The following is a 17,685-nucleotide window of genomic DNA, read 5'->3' on the forward strand; positions in this document are numbered from 1 at the left end:
CTTCAAGCCTTACATCTTAAAATGACCCAGATAGCATAATGTGTAGAATTGCAGGAAATTAGCTTTAAAATTAGCTTTAAAACGGCAAAATCGTCTCACAGCCTATTGGCAAAATGTTCTGAATAGTAGGAAATTTGCTTTAAAACTGCAACATTTTCTCTCAGCATCATGGCAAAATTTGAACAAAAGCATGAGAAGAGCTATAAAACAGCAAATGTTTTCCCTGCCCCTTCGCAAAAAGTGTAGTATTGCATAAAATGACGTTTAAAACTTTTCTCTTAGCCTCATGACAAAATGTGTAATAGCATAATAAAACTGCACATTTTTCTCTCTGCACCATGGCAAAATGCAGTAGCCGGCTCTTAATTTCTATTCAGTTTGACTAGCCAAAAATGTGCTGTATGAACTGTGCATTACAGTAGTATGAAAAATGTATGCACTCACTAACTGTAAGTCTCTCTGGATAAGAGCATCTGCTAAATGACTAAAATGTAAAATGTAAATTACATTACTAGCTAGCAAGCAGAACATAAATAAAGGTGATGCAGATAAGAGTTAACAGGTCTGCAGGCCTACATGTACAGTACCTTCAGAAAGTCTTCATACCTCTTGACTTATTCCACATTTTGTTGTGTTACAGCCTGAATTCAAAATGGATTCAATAGATTTTTTCTCACCCATCTACACACAATACCCCATAATGAAAAAGTTAAAACATGTTTTTAAACATTTTTGTAAATTTATTGAAAATGATGGAGAAGGCTGTGGGTGACACCTCGATGCCCCGACAGTCTTCGGGAAGACCCTTGAGGAGCATGAGGAGAGGCTCATGGAGGTATTGGACCGGCTGGAGGCCTGTGGGTTGAAGCTCTCCGTGGACAAGTGCCAGCTCTTCTAGACATCTGTGAAATACCTTGGCCACATTGTGTCTGACAAAGGCATTGCAACTGACCCCTCCAAGATTGAAGCCCTGGTCACATGGCCTCGTCCAACCAACCTCAAGACCCTTCAGTCTTTCCTTGGGTTCTGCGGCTATTACAGACGGTTTGTCAAAGGTAGCCTAGCTAGCTAACAAATAACGAAATTGCCTTCCCATCAGGTGACAGCTAAAATTTTAAAACGTTTAGGCATATTTTTTTTTACCCTGTTAATATAAGCTAGCTAACTAACTTAGCTAGCTAACTAGCAACTTGGCTAGCTAGCTAGCTTGTTCCAGTTAGTTTTCGCATCATGAATGAAGCAGGTAGAGTAGCTACCTTGTGGTATGGTTATGTGAAATGACAATATTTTCTTGCAATATGAACACAATTTTGATTCATGATTTATGCATTGTCAGTTTGGAGTGGATCACAGACCAACACTTCCACCAAGTTGGGTCTGGAGGAACGCCCGCTGTCGTAGTAAATATATAATGTTATAGCTTGGTCTGACTAAAATCTTGTGCATGACCCATCTTGTGTTGGGCCTTTGTATTTAATACAATGCACAAAGACTTCTATCTTGTCGGCCTTATCAGCAGGTGGCTATGGACAACACCCACGCCATAGGTCTCTCAGTTCTCCCAACTCACGACTTCTTGCTCTGAGGACATACACACACACACCCCCACACACACACACATATACACACACACACACACACACACACATCATCATTGTTAAACATACACACACATACACACACACACACACACACACACATACACACACGCACACACACACACACATCATCATTGTTAAACATACACACACATACACACACACACACACACACACACACACATATACACACACACACACACACACACACATCATCATTGTTAAACATACACACACATACACACACACACACACACACACATACACACACGCACACACACACACACATCATCATTGTTAAACATACACACACATACACACACACACACACACACACACACACATACACACACGCACACACACACACACACACATCATCATTGTTAAGCACACACACACACAAAAAACCCCTTCTCTTAGGCTGAACATCTGAAGACAGAGAACCCGACTCAGAGCCAATGCAATGGAGGTGACCTCGACCAACTCATCAGGACCAATCAGAAGATCAGAACTACTAGAATCAACCTACTTTATTTTATTGTATAAAATGTCAGCACACAATGTTTAGGGGCTCGCTCTCTCAGATATCTCCCTACGAGGTTGACGAACGGGTCCGTGCACGCGATTTACAGATATCTTTACCTCTGAATAAACTGCCTTATATTATACAATTATCCACCTTGTCCGAAAGTCTCTACTTGGTCTCCGTTCTCCAGTAAACTTGTGATCATCAACAAAATTGGTAGCAGAGGGTGGTTTTCTAACTCTGAATTCGGTCCATAAAAGTTGATAGAGACAGGAGACAAGTAAGAGACGGATCTGAAAGGACGGGTGACCTGATCCGCAGGAGCAGCCGGGAATCCAGCTCGCCTCAGGAAACTGATCTAAACCGACGTCAATACAAAGGTAAGCAGAACCTGTTAAAACAAAATCTGCATATTGTATTGTAGGATAAACCAAATTATGATCAGTAGTACTGGGCGTGAGTATGGATTACTGTTAAATTTATAACATATATGACTCAAAAGGCACATGTGTAAAGATATCTGAAATCTTAGGTTTTTACTGTTGAAATGTGACTCTAAGAGAAGAAGTCTAGTTACAGTGGTTTTATTTTCTGTTGAATTGTGATTCTCTAGTGAGGAGTCTATTTACAGAGGTTTGGTTCACTAGAAATGGACCCTTTTATTTTTACTGTTGATATCTGAAATCTTAGGTTTTTACTGTTGAAATGTGACTCTAAGAGAAGAAGTCTAGTTACAGTGGTTTTATTTTCTGTTGAATTGCGGCTTTCTAGTGAGGAGCCTATTACAGAGGTTTTGGTTCACAAGCGATGGACCCTTTTATTTGATCCACAAGAGAAGGATCTGGTGACTTGATAAAAAGATTCAGATAGTCGGGTTGAGTTAATTCCGTGAGAATCCAAGTCCAGAAAAGGTTCTCCCGACTAGACGCCAGTTGAATGGTTTAAACGACTGGGAGTCTCCTTGAGGAGAATCAAAAAAATAAAAATACAAGTTCAGATAGTCGGGCAATTGGTTGACGTGGCACTCAACTATATGTACTGTGAGGAACTCAAACTGAATTCGTGTGTTGATGCTGATATGTAATGAAAAATGTAATTGTTGAAATGATAACCTGAATGTTGTGTAAGATTGGCCGTTTCATGAGACTAACTAGTTGATAACTTTTAAGAGGACCACCGAGTCCTATTTTGCCTGTTATGTAGCCGCTGCGCTAAAAGCTGACTTGAACTTTTTCCCTCTTGTGGAGTTGGTATTTCCTTAGTTCCTAAAATTAAATTGATAATTATTTTGGAAGCGCTCGAGTTTGTTAATATATTGTTCCAAAAGGGCGATTCTGATACCTTTTGGGAAAATATATAATAACTCGAATACCTGAAAAACAATAATAACTTTTGCAAAATAATTCCCAAAATTAAATTGATAATTATTTTAGGAGCGCTCGAGTTTGTTAATATATTGTTCCAAAAGGGCGATTCTGATACCTTTTGGGAAAATATATAATAACTCGAATACCTGAAAAACAATAATAACTTTTGCTAAATAATTCCTAGAATTAAATTGATAATTATTTTAGGAGCGCTCGAGTTTGCTAATATATTCTTCCAAAAGGGCGATTCTGATACCTTTTGGGAAAATATATAATAACTCGAATACCTGAAAAACAATAATAACTTTTGCTAAATAATTCCTAGAATTAGATTGATAATTATTTTAGGAGCGCTTGGGTTTGTTAATATATTCTTCCAAAAGGGCGATTCTGATACTGTTAGGCTATGGTTCAACCCAGCACTCAGAGAAACAACACGACAAAGGGAGTGGAAGAAACAAAAATATTTAATCAAAGTTAAAATTGTCTTAGTCCAAAAACAACTGAAGTAAAGGAACAGAGTGAGCTAGTCGGCTCCGGAGGAAGGAGAGGCTGAGGCAGGCAGGCAGGCAGGCAGGCAGGCAGACCGACAGGCAGGAAGGCAGGCAGGTTGGGAGATATGTCCGAAACTAAAGACAAAACAAACGACAGGTTAAGGAGAGTGGAGAGCCAGGCTGAAGACAAAGACAAAATAACTTTACTGGTGAGCCAAGTTACCGCTCTGGTAAGAACAACGATCTGGCGCCGGTGGAGAGCCATGCCCAGGAATAAGTAGTGCAGGTTGATGAGAGAATAGGATGCAGCTGCGTAGGCAGGAATCACTGGAAACAACCCGCAGCTGCACAGGAGAGGCAGATCCTGAGCACGCCCCTGATCCACTCCAGACACACCCACATAAAGGGGACAAACACACATACAGATACAACAGAAAAAGAGGGGACAAAACAAGGAGGAAGGGGAAACAGAAAAGGGAGAGACAAGCTGCCCACATAACAGTACCCCCCTCAATGGTCGCCACCTGGCGACCCACCAGGCCTGTCAGGGTTGTCGTGATGGAAGTCCGTGATCAGCTGAGGATCCAACACAAAACGCTTAGGGACCCAAGACCTCTCCTCTGGTCCATAACCTTCCCAATCGACTAGGTATTGGAGACCCCTACCCCGCCTCCGAGAGTCCAGGAGCCTACTGACGGTGTAGGCCGGATGGTCGTCAATGAGGCGAACAGGTGGAGGTGGATCAGCCGGCGGACACAAAAGGCTGGAGGACACAGGTTTCAGTTGGGAGACGTGGAAAGTAGGGTGTATCTTCATGGCTGAAGGCAACTTCAAACGAACCGCAGCGGGGTTAATGATGGACTCCACCACAAACGGACCCAGGTACCGAGGAGACAGCTTGCGTGATTTGGTACGAAGAGGTACGTTCTTAGATGACAGCCAAACCTCTTGACCAGGATGAAACACAGGTGCGGGAGTCCTGCTCCTATCCGCTGTTGTCTTGTTCCTGTCGGTGGTCCGAAGCAATGCTTCCCGAGCGTCGCTCCACACTCTCTGGCAGCGGCGGAGGTTCTCCTGAACCGAAGGAACAGCCAATTCCTTCTCCTGAGCAGGAAACAGAGGGGGTTGATAACCCATGGTAACCTCGAAGGGTGAAAGACCGGTGGCAGAGGCGGTGAGGGAGTTGTGGGCGTACTCTATCCAGGGCAGATGTTTGGCCCAGGATGATGGATGTTGAGCAGCCACACAACGAAGGGTTGCTTCGAGGTTTTGGTTGGCTCTTTCTGTTTGACCGTTGGTCTGGGGATGAAACCCTGAGGACAGACTAACGGAAGCACCCAAAGCAGAACAGAAAACCTTCCAAACACGGGAAGTAAACTGTGGGCCTCTATCAGATACGATGTCCACAGGTATTCCATGGGGACGGAATACATGTTGGACTAGGAGGTCCGCTGTCTCACTGGCAGACGGTAATTTTGGTAATGCTATATAGTGGACAGATTTAGAGAATCTGTCCACAATGGTAAGTATAGTATCATTACCTTCAGACTTGGGTAGGCCGGTGACAAAATCCATGGCAATGTGGGACCAGGGACGGCTGGGAACTGGGAGGGGTAGCAGCAGCCCCGACGGGGACTGATGGGAGGCTTTGCCCCGAGCACAGGTTGAACAGGCTGCCACAAAAGCCCGAACGTCAGTTTCCATTGAAGGCCACCAAAAATGTCTCCTAAGCAGCGTCAACGTGCGTCTCATCCCAGGGTGACCAGCAAAACGGGGAGGTGTGAATCCACTGCAACACCTGAGACCGGACCGTCTCGGGAACAAAGAGTAGGTTGGGAGGTCCATCACCCGGTCCCGGGTCCGTGGCAAGTGCAGTCTTCACAAGAGACTCGATCTCCCACTGAACAGCCGCCACGACGCATGAGGAAGGCAGGACTGCCTCAGGCTCGCTGGTCTCCGAAGGGTCAGCAAACTGGCGGGACAAAGCATCTGGTTTAACATTTCTTGACCCCGGTCTGTATGTAAGAATAAAGTTAAACCTACTAAAAAACAGGGCCCATCTGGCTTGGCGTGAGTTGAGTCTCTTAGTGGCTTGGATGTAAGCCAAGTTTTTGTGGTCAGTCCAGACCACAAACGGCAGTTCAGCTCCATCCAGCCAGTGCCGCCATTCTTCCAGTGCAAGCTTGACCGCCAGCAGTTCCCGGTTTCCAACGTCGTAATTCCGTTCTGTGGGTGACAATTTCTTGGAGAAAAAAGCACAGGGGTGAAGCTTTTGGTCAGTGGGGGAGCGCTGGGAGAGGACTGCTCCCACACCTGAGTCCGACGCGTCCACCTCCACAACAAACTGCAGAGAGGTATTGGGGTGTATCAACACGGGGGAGGTGGAAAACAGTTCCTTCAAAACCCCTACCGCCTGCTCCGCCTCAGGGGACCACCGAAAAGGGACTTTAGGAGATGTGAGTCTTGTAAGGGGTGCCACCACTCTACTAAAACCCTTAATGAATCTACGGTAGAAGTTAGCAAAGCCCAAAAATCGTTGAAGTTGCTTACGGGTGGTGGGTGTGGGCCATTCCGTCACTGCCCGGATCTTCTCGGGGTCCGCCTTCACCTGCCCGCTCTCAATTATGAATCCAAGGAACGATGTAGACTGTTTGTGGAACTCACACTTCTCTGCTTTGACGTACAGCTTGTTCTCCAAGAGCCGTTGAAGGACTTGACGGACGTGTGACTCATGCTCCTCGGGTGACTTGGAAAAAACAAGAATATCATCCAGGTATACAAAGACAAAACGGTTCAAAAAATCCCTAAGAACATCGTTCACCATGGCTTGGAAAACCGCAGGGGCATTTGAAAGCCCAAAGGGCATGACCAAATACTCAAAATGTCCCAGTGGAGTGTTGAAAGCGGTTTTCCACTCATCTCCCTTTCGGATTCGGACAAGGTGATAAGCATTCCTGAGGTCGAGCTTGGAAAACACTGTGGCGCCATGCAGAGGTTCAAAAGCTGAGTTGATGAGTGGAAGGGGATACTTGTTTTTAACAGTTATGTTTAAACCCCTGAAATCGATACAGGGGCGTAACGACTTGTCCTTCTTTTCCACGAAAAAGAAACCTGCACCCAAAGGAGACGACGAGGGACGGATTATGCCCGAGACCAGAGAATCACCAATGTACTGCTCCATTGCCTCTCTTTCCGGTCGGGACAGATTGTATAACCGACTAGAGGGCAAGGGAGCACCAGGAAGCAGTTCAATAGGGCAATCATAAGGCCTATGTGGTGGTAGAGACAGAGCCTTGTCCTTACTGAAAACCTCCGCTAAGTCATGGTATTCTTTGGGGACAGATGACAGATCAAGAGGAGCTGAGGGAGGAGTTGGGTTACACTTAGTGGGGGAACCGCTGACCTCAGGCACTCGGAATGGCAGTTAGTGCTCCAACTGAGAATGGTGTGACGTGTCCAATCAATTTGTGGGTTGTGAAGAGCCAACCAGGGGAAGCCAAGGATTAGGGAGGTAGCTGAGCCAGACATAACTCTTAGCTGAATGCTTTCACAATGATTGCCAGAAATCACTAGGGAAACGGGGGGTGGTTTGATGAGTTATCTCCGCGAGGAGGCGCCCATCAAGGGCTGTGACCCGAATGGGGGTAGGTAGTGGCTCCATGGGGATACGAGCTTGTGTAACGAACTGGTGGCTAATAAAGTTATCTTCTGCACCTGAGTCATGAGAGCTGAGAGTGGCAGGGAATGACTCTGGAAACGTAAGGTTACAGGTACTTGTAATCGGGGAATGATGGGTTCAGGATCTAACTCTGGGCTCGCAAGTAGACCCACCGTTACGAGCGAGCCTTGTCTTTTGGCCGCTTAGGGCATGTAGCCAGAATGTGTGTGGCGTCTCCACAGTACAGGCACTCACCCGCCTGGAGGCGCCGTTGCCGCTCTGCTGGAGGTAGTCGAGCTCGACCCACTTGCATAGGTTCCTCCTCTGTGCTCGGGATGGAATCAGGAACAAGAAGCTGCCGACTCCGGAGAGGCGAGACTCGAGTGGTTGAAGGCTGGGGAACTCGTCCTCCTAGATGTGGCCGATCGCCTCTCTCCCGACGCCTCCCGCAACCGATTGTCTAGCTTGATGGACAGGGAAACGAGAGAATGTAAATCATGTGGCTCATCACGAGCAGCCAGTTCATCCTTAATGGCTTCATTCAAACCGTTTAGAAATGCTCCTTGAAGTGCCACATTGTTCCACTTGGAGTCCGCTGCCAACGTCCAGAACTCAATAGAGTACTCTGCCACACTGTTAGAACCCTGCCTCAAATTAAAAAGTATCTTGGAGGAATTACCCACATGGTCAGGATGGTCAAAAACAGTCTTCAATTTAGCAGAGAAATCAGCAAAAGTCCATCCAGTCAAAGTTTGATCTGAGCACACAGCCTCAGCCCAAACCAGAGCTTTCCCTCTTAACAGCCCCAGAACATAATGTACCTTAGATGAATCAGTAGAAAACGACAGTGGTCTCTGCCGAAAAATCAAGTCACACTGAAGCAAAAATCCCCGGCACTTGTCCAATTCTCCATTGAACGGTTCAGGCGACGTGACAGGGGGTTCCCGACGGAACGAAGCCTGCCTAGTGTCCGAGGAAACAACTTGGGGTGCATCAAACTGGGGGTCAGAGAGAGATGGAGAACTGATAACAGACAATTTAGAGACGTGTGTAGTTAACTGAGTCACCTGGTTCAGCAGTTGATGATTATCTTCCACAAGAGTCCGAATCAACTGGTCATGCTGTCCTAGCAACGTTCCTTGAGCCTGGATAGCTTGTTGGAAGCTGTCTTTGTTTGCCCCGTGCTGTTTCTCTGTTGGGTCCATGGCCAGATCGTTCTGTTAGGCTATGGTTCAACCCAGCACTCAGAGAAACAACACGACAAAGGGAGTGGAAGAAACAAAAATATTTAATCAAAGTTAAAATTGTCTTAGTCCAAAAACAACTGAAGTAAAGGAACAGAGTGAGCTAGTCGGCTCCGGAGGAAGGAGAGGCTGAGGCAGGCAGGCAGGCAGGCAGACCGACAGGCAGGAAGGCAGGCAGGTTGGGAGATATGTCCGAAACTAAAGACAAAACAAACGACAGGTTAAGGAGAGTGGAGAGCCAGGCTGAAGACAAAGACAAAATAACTTTACTGGTGAGCCAAGTTACCGCTCTGGTAAGAACAACGATCTGGCGCCGGTGGAGAGCCATGCCCAGGAATAAGTAGTGCAGGTTGATGAGAGAATAGGATGCAGCTGCGTAGGCAGGAATCACTGGAAACAACCCGCAGCTGCACAGGAGAGGCAGATCCTGAGCACGCCCCCTGATCCACTCCAGACACACCCACATAAAGGGGACAAACACACATACAGATACAACAGAAAAAGAGGGGACAAAACAAGGAGGAAGGGAAACAGAAAAGGGAGAGACAAGCTGCCCACATAACAGATACCTTTTGGGAAAATATATAATAATTCGAATAATTGAAAAACAATAATACCTTTTGCAAAATAATTCCTAATAATAAAGTATTGAACATTTTTTGTGTACGAGGGTGGGACATCAGAGATAAATCTCAGTCAGCGCCAAGAATACATTGCTGGATTCGGCCAGTGACGGGCTAAGAGCACCAAGATAGTCTAAAAAAAACTGTATAACCATGGCAACCACTACCGTCCCAAAACTCAAGTTTAATGAATATCTAGATCAAAAAATACAGGATAGAGCGGGAGTGGTGCCGAATGGTTTTTAATTCGATCTAAAAGTTGGTGCGAGAGGAAAAGGCAAATCATCGATCTAAAAACAGACGGAAGAGTGACCTGAAAATCCTGGAGAAATCAACTATTCGTCTTGGCTCAGGGAAACCTGATCAGAGCGCGCTCTTCTAAAAAGGTATGCAGAGCCTGTTAAAACGAAATCTTGCATATTGTATTATAGACCAATACCAAATTATGATCAGTAGTACTGAGCGTGAGTATGAATACTTGTTAAATAATTTTCCATCCTAATGAATTAAGGCATACATGAGATATCTGGTACTGTGTTTTATACTAAGGAATTAAGGAATAAGGAATAAGGAATAAGGAATAAAGATAAACGTATCCAGAATGTGTCGAACTACGGATTGACGCATTGGTGGATAAGATTTGACCCACAACTAGATTCCTAAAGGGACCCAGTTTGAACAGAGACCTTTTGCATAAATCCTATTAGGGGGAGGTCCTACCCTATAGGTTGCGAGGAGGTAGAAGTTTAACTGTGGCAGAGTTCTAGACATTAGGTGGAGGGAGAGGTATGGTTTTGAGGGACGTCTGGACGCAGATAAACTCGAATCCATGCTTAAAACAGATACATAAGGTGTGTAAAGGAGAAATGAGCAGTGAGAGAGAAAGAGAGAGTTGCGAGGGGAGGGGCTGGAGAGAGCGAAAGTGTGGCTTTTGGAGCGAGGAAAGACTGGAGTTGGCTGGGAACACCACGGGGTGATTATTTGAGAGGTGCCTGTGGGTTTCTGACGAGGGATGAGATGGGTGAGAAAGTAGAGAATATTTACATTTGCATTTTTGGTGATTTGGCAGACGCTCTTGTCCAGAGCGACTTGCAGGAGCGATTGGGGTTGAGTGCCTTGCTCGAGGGCACATCGGCAGATTTTTCGCCTGGTCGGCTCGGGGATTGGAACCGCGACCTCTCGGTTCTTGGCGCGGCGCTACTGATCACTAAGCTGCCTGCCGCCCCATATGAGTTTAAGGTTGTGGCGTTGTTTGATCATGTGATAAGGTTTAATTTGTAATCGGACCATAACTAAAGTGGTTGTAGAAGTAATGTATAGGTAGGGGAGAGCCAATAGGGGGCTCCATTGAACTATTATGGTTTATTTGGCATTTCAATGGCATAAGGTGAAATCTGTATGCATGAGGGGAATTCGATTATGTATTATTATAGTATTATGGACACTCCGTAATAAATAAACTGAACCAAACAAGACGTTACTACAGCAATAGAGAATAGTTAATGTTGTTACGTTAGTTCTTAAACCCGATGATAGAGGAAAATGCAGAACGCTGTTAGAGTGTGTTTTATTTAGGCTACTAGGGTGTTTGAGACGGAAGGGCTGGCTAGACGGGGGTGATGACGTGGCTGGATGTGCGACGTGAAAGTATTTACTTTGTGAGAATCGTAGATGGTGTGGAGTGACTGGCGATGTCCCTGGTTCGAACACAGGTAGGGACAGTAGACAAAGCTTTCGCAGTGGGGCTATATACCTAGATTACTATGTGGATGTGAAAGGTTGAATTAGATAGCTTAAATAGAAGTATTCTAGAAAAGTCTATGAAAATATGTTATAAGGTTACCATGCGCTCTCCCCGAAGGAGCAAGGGGAGGGTGAGAGACAGTACAGTTCAGATGGTAGGAACATTATTAAATGTATGCTAATCAACGATAGCAAGTATTTGTTTTATTAATTAGGGCATAATCAGAGAGAACAGTTAAATAAATTGAATAGCGAACTGAAATGGTTTAGCGGGAAAATATAAATGTTTGGTACATGTAGCAGAGTTAGGGTAATCAATTAAATAATAATTGTATACTCGAGGAATTTTGAGTGGTTTTATAGATTAGTTATGAGGAATTAGATTGATACAAACAATTATTGATGGGTTAAGACTGGGGATAACCAGGAGAAAGAGATTAGCTCATCTCGTTGGAATGTTGCCAAGGGCTAGGGGAGCAGTAGTGAAGTTAGGCCGTATTTAGGTCATAAAAGTGAGCTACCAAATTAAGGCCTGGCTATTTGTGGTTGTTTTTCAAATTGGGTTTTCAAATAAAAAACAACACACCTAGTATGATGTTTATAAAGCCTTGTTTCAATTTTGGGGGTTTTCAGCAGGTCAAGGGTTATAGGTCTTAAAGGTGCACACAGTGAATTTTATGGATTTTTTAGGTTTTGGCTGAGTTTGGGGTATATATGATTTCTTATGAGAATGAATGTCATGAGGACTTAATGAACACTTGGGATAACTAACATTTATGAAATATTTAGAATAATGGTAATTGTTTAGTATACTATGGGATTAAACAGTTCGTTAAATGATTTCAATGGCCTCTGAACTCTGTTTTAACATTCTGGTGTTAATTAATCATCCACACTAGTACATTCTAAAGGCATGAGAGGAAGACTTTAAGATAGTTTATTTTACTAAGTTGAGGGTAATTTATAGTACTGTGAAAATTGTGAAGAAGATTATAATTTGGTAATAATATATTTGATTTGAACCATAAATAACAGAAGAGAGAGTGGAGGAATGGCAATTGGATAATGAAATACCAATATTAACTAAAGTGATTGTTTAGGTAGGTGGTAATATTGACACATGGCCAAATCATGTGTCAAAGAGGGGGATGGTTGGATTAAATATTAAATATATACGAAGGAGAGGACAAAATACTTTATTAAATATATACGAAGGAGAGGACAAAATACTTTAAAAAAAAAACAAACATGTATGATAGTTTATTAACCACACCTGTATGTCAGAGGTTTTGTGCCCCACAGGTGAACTAAAGGAGAAGGTGACCCACTCTATCTAACCAGGAGACTGAATCAGGCCTGGCGGGAAGGGCCCTACCAAGTACTGCCTTTGCCAGCAGAATAGCTGAGAGATCCATCTGGGTGCATGTCACACACTGTACAAAACCAGCTACACCTGACGAACAAACACAGAGTTAGGAGAAAGATCCGATCACCACTATGGTTCGGGGGTTGCCTCCTTAACGAAGATTCCCTTACCCTGTCTGATCATCCCTGTGTGAGTTCGATAGAAGGTAAAGCAATGGGTTGGCCTCTGGCATCTGACATGTTCTCAGGGCAAGGGTGGGGATTCACAGGTCTCCCGACGGTAGGTAGCTGTCTGATTGTGGGGGCCATATTCCTAACACACACGGACCCTCCTGTTTCAGCCAGAAGTGGTAGTTAACCTAACACAAGTTGAAAAGGCATAGGGAGACAGCTAGACGTAGGGAAAGGGGAAATTCTAGAGTAAACCTCTCTGAGGGAGGTAGTGAGACCGGGGCTGTGATAAAGATAGTGCAAAACTATGGACCTGGAGGAAGTAGTACAGGTGGAAACGGGGTATAGAAATCTTAACCTGTGGTTGGAATGGATTCAGTATACGGAAAAAAAAAAACTATGTCTAAAGAGGACTGTTTTGCCTGTGGGACAGCCAAACCAGGGATAACAACTACTCCGTTCCCCTTGACAGGCTTTAACTCTCTGTCAGGTTTTTCCTCCATGCAAGCCACCTGGGAATGTGGTGAAAGAGTCTTATGGTAACTTGCACTATCTGTTTCCCCGATAACAAAGTCATCCCGACCTGGGTTGCCTCAGTTTGAAGTCACAGGGGATTCTTATTATTGTTTTTCTAGGACTAGTAAGGATAGGATACAGGGTAGGGCATCTTAGCTCCTGCTCCCACACAGAGAATGTCACACCTAAAGAGACCATGACTAAATCTCTCCTCTTTGTTGCAGCAAGAGGATTATAGGAGCCAAAACCAGGCCCGTGCTGACATCTGATGGATGTGTGGTGATAACTGATTGTGAACTCACCTACATACGCAAACAATCAAACGTGTCAGAGATTGGTGAGTTGTCACATAGAAAGTAGGACCTCCTCCCGGGATCCTTTGATGAAAGGATATATATTGATGGGATCCACAATCAGATCGCAGCTGGGTTTGAATCAAGTATTTTCTGGTGGTCAAACAATTAATAAAAATGTAGATTGGATAAATTATATTTAATATAACCAGCAAAAGATTTATTAACCACACTCGTGATGCAATAAAGGGATTAGCTGAGCAGACAGCGGCAACTAGCTTAATGACATGGCAGAATAGAATAGCTTTAGATATGCTTTTGGCTGAGCGGGACGGGGTTTGTGTTCTGTTTGGATATATGTGCTGTACTTTCATCTCCAACAATATAGCACCGGACGGCCCGTGACCAAAGCGCTTGAGTGACCATCACCACGCTGGCGAACGAACTGGTTGAGAACTCTGGTATTGATAGCTCCATAAACGGTTGGTTTGATAACGTATTTGGTAAATGGAAAACTATTGTTGTGACTATTCTGGGTGAAGTTATGGCCTCTATGGGTATACTTGTTCTTTGTGGATGTTGCCTTATTTCCTGGCTGAGTGACTGGTTTGGTGAGTACTCTTCTATGGTGGTTACTGGATTTCTGACCCTAGTAATTGTGTTTTTGCTGTTAATGTGTTGTGCTGCTTGCATCGTCCCTTGTCTCAGGAGGTCAGTGGTAGGAGTGGTGCAGGCGTCAGGTATGATGCTGTTGTTACCGGCCCAGGATGATGCAGGTGACTCTGCTACTGACTCTGAGACCAAGCTGGATGATCCATGTTTTGCCTAGTAAAATACATACACGCATTTATTTTCAGTTCTTGCTCATTTATTACCTTACGTTTTTACTAACCACTGTGATTGTTTATTCTTCCTGATGTGAAGGTAAAGGATTCCTGGGTGGCTGGTAGCCAACTCAGTACATGTTAGGTGTAGGGGAGGAATAGAGGGTTAAAATTATTTTCTATTAACATTAAATGTTGTGATTTAATTTCCATATCCTGTTATTCTTAAGGGTGATTATACTCTGTTTAGAGTGACACCATAAAATTGTTGGGTTTTATTTTTTGGATCTGTATGTGATGAATAGCTTGGAAGGAATGCATTAATGAGGAGCACTGTACTGATATGGATTGTTTCACATAACAGGCTGATAAGAACACTCTCTCTTTGTTGTCTGTGAAACTGTCCTTGAACATGGGTACATGGAGTACAGTTTTTGGGGCTCGATCCTTTTGGGTGCTGACTGTTGTACTATTAATAAAAACGTCGATAGAATTAACTGCATACATTAATGTTAAAATTAGGCAATTGGACACAACAAGGTTTTGAGGCGGTGCATGGCCAGTTGGCTGCAACCTCTCTCATGGCTTTCCAAAATCGTATTGCTGTCGACATGCTCCTGGCTGAAAAAGGAGGAGTATGTATTGACGATGCTGACCAAGGATATCTGGATGATGAATAGCATTTAAGCTTTTTGTCACGTCTCTTGTGAGACGTGAAGAGGGGAATGTAAAACTTTATCTTCTGATAAAGTTTTCCCTATTTTGCCAATTGCAGCATTTAAGCTTTTTGTCACGTCTCTTGTGAGACGTGAAGAGGGGAAAATTAAAACTTTATCTTCTGATAAAGTTTTCCCTATTTTGCCAAATTGCAGCATTTCAGCTTTATGTCACGTCTCTTGTGGACGTGAGGAGGGGAATCAAAACTTTATCTTCTGATAAAGTTTTCCCTATTTTGCCAATTACACTGTTAGCTTGTGTCACGTCTTAAGTTTTCCTTCTTTACTGTTACTTGGTCACGTCTCTGGGGAGACGTGAAGAGAGGGATTTGTCGTAGTAAATATATAATGTTATAGCTTGGTCTGACTAAAATCTTGTGCATGACCCATCTTGTGTTGGGCCTTTGTATTTAATACAATGCACAAAGACTTCTATCTTGTCGGCCTTATCAGCAGGTGGCTATGGACAACACCCACGCCATAGGTCTCTCAGTTCTCCCAACTCACGACTTCTTGCTCTGAGGACATACACACACACACCCCACACACACACACATATACACACACACACACACACACACATCATCATTGTTAAACATACACACACATACACACACACACACACACACACACACATACACACACGCACACACACACACACATCATCATTGTTAAACATACACACATACACACACACACACACACACACACACACATATACACACACACACACACACACACATCATCATTGTTAAACATACACACACATACACACACACACACACACACACACACATACACACACGCACACACACACACACATCATCATTGTTAAACATACACACACATACACACACACACACACACACACACACATACACACACGCACACACACACACACACACATCATCATTGTTAAGCACACACACACACAAAAACCCCCTTCTCTTAGGCTGAACATCTGAAGACAGAGAACCCGACTCAGAGCCAATGCAATGGAGGTGACCTCGACCAACTCATCAGGACCAATCAGAAGATCAGAACTACTAGAATCAACCTACTTTATTTTATTGTATAAAATGTCAGCACACAATGTTTAGGGGCTCGCTCTCTCAGATATCTCCCTACGAGGTTGACGAACGGGTCCGTGCACGCGATTTACAGATATCTTTACCTCTGAATAAACTGCCTTATATTATACAATTATCCACCTTGTCCGAAAGTCTCTACTTGGTCTCCGTTCTCCAGTAAACTTGTGATCATCAACACCGCTGACAACCCAATCTGTACCTGTGACACTCTGGCTCTAGGACTTTTGTATGTGAGCTAGAGTGTATGTTGTTTTGTTGGGGATTTGGGTGTTTTTCTATGTTGGTAGTTCTGTCGGGTGTATTTCTATGTTTGCAGGTCTGTGGGTTGTTTTTCTAGGTGTTGTATGTTGTAGTCAATGACTCCCAATCGGAGTGTAACGAGTGTCAGTGTCGGCTCGTTATCTCTGATTGGGAGCCATATTTAAACTGTCAGTTTTCACCTTTGTTTTGTGGGGTTATTGTTCCAGTGTTGTATGTTTATGTGGTGTCACAGAGGACTTCACGTATCGTCATTTGTTGTTTTTTCGTGGTTGCTTTAATTAAATAAAGTCATCATGTTCACTCCACGCGCTGCGTATTGGTCCGCTCCTTCAGACGATCGTGACAGAATAACCCACCGTAAAAGGACCAAGCAGCGTAACAAGCGGCAACAGGACCTACCTAGACAGGATTTGTGGACACCTCCTAAGGATTCATGGACTTGGGAGGAGATTCTGGATGGAAAGGGTCCTTGGGCACAACCGGAGGAATATCACCGCCCTCGTGAAGAGCTGGAGGCAGCTAAAGCCGAGAGGAGGTGGTATGAGAGGCAGCACGGAGTCGAGGCTGGAAGCCCGAGAGGATTACCCAAAAATTTCTTGGGGGGGGCTAGAAGGGAGTATGGCGAAGTCAGGTAGGAGACCTGCGCCTACTCCCTGGACTGACCGTGGAGAGCGAGAGTACGGGCAGACACCGTGTTACGCAGTAGGCGCATGGTGTCTCCTGTACGCAGGCATAGCCCGGTAAGGTACATTTCAGCTCCACGTATCGGCCGGGCTAGGTTGAGCATTGAGCAGGAGGTCGCGAAGCCGGCCCTACGCATCAAGCCACCAGGGCGTCTCCTCGGGCCGGCTTACATGGCACCTGCCTTAAGCATGGTGTTCCCCGGTTCGCCCACATAGGCCGGTGCGGGTTATTCCTCCTTCCCGTACTGGTCGGGCGACGGGGAGTATACAACCAGGTAAGGTTGGGCAGGCTCAGTGCTCAAGGGAGCCAGTACGCCTGCACGGTCCGGTATTTCCGGCGCCACCTCCTCGCTCCAGCCCAGTACCACCAGTGCCTACACCACGCACCAAGCCTCCTGTGTGTTCCCGAGGTCCTGTGCGTCCTGTTGCTGCTCCCCGCACTAGGCGGTATGTGAGTCCCCCAGGGTCCAGCATGCCCTGTTCCGGCTCCCCGCACTAGGCGTTTGGGAGTC

This window comes from Coregonus clupeaformis, chromosome 13 (assembly GCF_020615455.1).
Source record: "Coregonus clupeaformis isolate EN_2021a chromosome 13, ASM2061545v1, whole genome shotgun sequence".
NCBI classification, from domain to species: Eukaryota; Metazoa; Chordata; class Actinopteri; order Salmoniformes; family Salmonidae; genus Coregonus; species Coregonus clupeaformis.